The following is a 2,458-nucleotide window of genomic DNA, read 5'->3' on the forward strand; positions in this document are numbered from 1 at the left end:
CCGGAATCGAACCCTGATTCCCCGTTACCCGTAAGAACCTCGGTAGGCGAATACCGTACCGACGAAAGTTGATAGGGCAGACACTTGAATGATCCGTCGCCGGTGCTAGACCGTGCGATCCGCCAGGTTATCCAGAGTCACCAGTCGAACGCGGCCGGAGCCGCGGTCGGTTTTTGGTCTGATAAAAGCACGCCTCCCGCGAAGTCGGCGCTGTTTGCATGTATTAGCTCTAGAATTACCACAGTTATCCAAGTAAACCATACGATCAAATGAACCATAACTGATTTAATGAGCCATTCGCAGTTTCGCTGTACGAGAGCTCGTACTTAGACTTGCATGGCTTAATCTTTGAGACAAGCATATCACTACTGGCAGGATCAACCAGGTAACAACGTAACCGCCACCCCGAAGGGCGGCCGCGCGATGGGGTCGCTCGCCCCGCGTCGCGGACGCCACCCAAGCACGCCGAAGCGCGCAATGGATTAGTAATCCGACCACTTTGCTCTTTTCAGAGCTTAGAAAACCTGTCACCTTATCGCGCGGCGGTACGAGGGCGAGCTCTTGCCCGCTATTCCCTGTTAACCGCCGCGAGATCGACTTGCAACTAGCTGCGACAAACCACTCGATACGACCAAACGGCAATTGGCAGCGCAAACGAAACAGTAACATTTCTGCTCAGCGCACCCTTTGCCAGCCGACGCAAACACCTCACAGTAGCAACCGATAGCCGTGCAAGCCACCCCGTGGATCGACCTGCTGCGCTCCCAGCGCCTACACCACCTCCCGCGGTGGAGCCCGACAGCCGTGCGGGCCACCCGCGGGATCGACCTGCTGCGCTCCCAGCGCCTATACTCACCTGCAGTAACAACCGATAGCCGTGCAAGCCACCCCCGTGGATCGACCTGCTGCGCTCCAGCGCCTATACTCTCCTGCAGTAACAACCGATAGCCGTGCAAGCCACCCCCGTGGATCGACCTGCTGCGCTCCCACGCCTACACTCTCCTGCAGTAACAACCGATAGCCGTGCAAGCCACCCCGTGGATCGACCTGCTGCGCTCCCAGCGCCTACACTCTCCTGCAGTAACAACCGATAGCCGGCAAGCCACCCCGTGGATCGACCTGCTGCGCTCCAGCGCCTATACTCACCTGCAGTAACAACCGATAGCCGTGCAAGCCACCCCCGTGGATCGACCTGCTGCGCTCCCAGCGCCTATACTCACCTGCAGTAACAACCGATAGCCGTGCAAGCCACCCCCGTGGATCGACCTGCTGCGCTCCCAGCGCCTATACTCTCCTGCAGTAACAACCGATAGCCGTGCAAGCCACCCCCGTGGATCGACCTGCTGCGCTCCCAGCGCCTATACTCTCCTGCAGTAACAACCGATAGCCGTGCAAGCCACCCCCGTGGATCGACCTGCTGCGCTCCCAGCACCTACACTCTCCTGCAGTAACAACCGATAGCCGTGCAAGCCACCCACGTGGATCGACCTGCTGCGCTCCCAGCGCCAACACCTCCGCGGTGGAGCCCGACAGCCGCGCATGCCACCGGCGGGGATCGACCCCTACGCTCCCAGCGCCTATACTCTCCTACAGTGGCCACCGAAAGCCGTGCAAGCCACTCCCGTGGATCGACCCGCTGCGCTCCAAGCACCTACACCACCTCCCGCAGTGGAGCCAGACAGCCGCGCAGGCCACCCGCGGGGATCGACCTCCTGCGCTGGCTCCGCGGCAAGGGGCACCTCGGCACCCCGCAGAGAGCTCGGGAAGCCCGGCGCAATTCTACAACGGCCGGGGGCGAACAGCTTCCACGACAACGAAGCCCGACGTCGGGCCAACATTTTACCATGGTGTAAAACAACCTAGCCTGGTGGGGCGGCAATCGGTCGACCTCCGCCGAGCGACTTCGATCACGACCCTCGGGGATCTGGCTCCGCGGCAAGGGCACCTCGGCACCCCGCGGAGAGCTCGGGAAGCCCGGCGCAATTGTACAACGGCCGGAGGCGGACAGCTTCCACCACAACGAGCAATACGTCGGGCCGACGTTTTCGCTCAGTGTAAAACGACCTAGGATGGTCGGGTCGGCAATCGGTCGACCTCCTACCGAGCGACTTCGATCACGACCTCGGGGATCTGGCTCCGCGGCAAGGGGCACCTCGGCACCCGCGGAGCTCGGGAAGCCCGGCGCAATTGTACAACGGCCGGAGGCGGACAGCTTCCACCAGAACGAAGCCATACGTCGGGCCGACGTTTTCGCTCAGTGTAAAACGACCTAGATGGTCGGGTCGGCAATCGGTCGACCTCCGACCGAGCGACTTCGATCACGACCTCGGGATCTGGCTCCGCGGCAAGGGGCACCTCGCACCCCGCGGAGAGCTCGGGAAGCCGGCGCAATTGTACAACGGCCGGAGGCGGACAGCTTCCACCACAACGAAGCAATACGTCGGGCCGACCGTTTCGC

General features: G+C 62.0%; 1 non-coding gene across 1 annotated transcript in view; it reads right to left on the minus strand.

Moving 5' to 3' along the window:
• Nucleotides 1-388, minus strand: part of LOC149722495 (small subunit ribosomal RNA) — a 1,808-nt gene extending 1,420 nt beyond the window's left edge. Inside the window, exon 1 of the ribosomal RNA XR_016387307.1 lies at nucleotides 1-388. This exon is cut by the window's left edge and continues 1,420 nt beyond it. This is a non-coding gene — a ribosomal RNA (small subunit ribosomal RNA).
• Nucleotides 389-2,458: the final 2,070 nt, after the last annotated feature.

This window comes from Ciona robusta, unplaced genomic scaffold (assembly GCF_009617815.1).
Source record: "Ciona robusta unplaced genomic scaffold, ASM961781v2 AP042770.1".
Taxonomy (NCBI): Eukaryota; Metazoa; Chordata; class Ascidiacea; order Phlebobranchia; family Cionidae; genus Ciona; species Ciona robusta.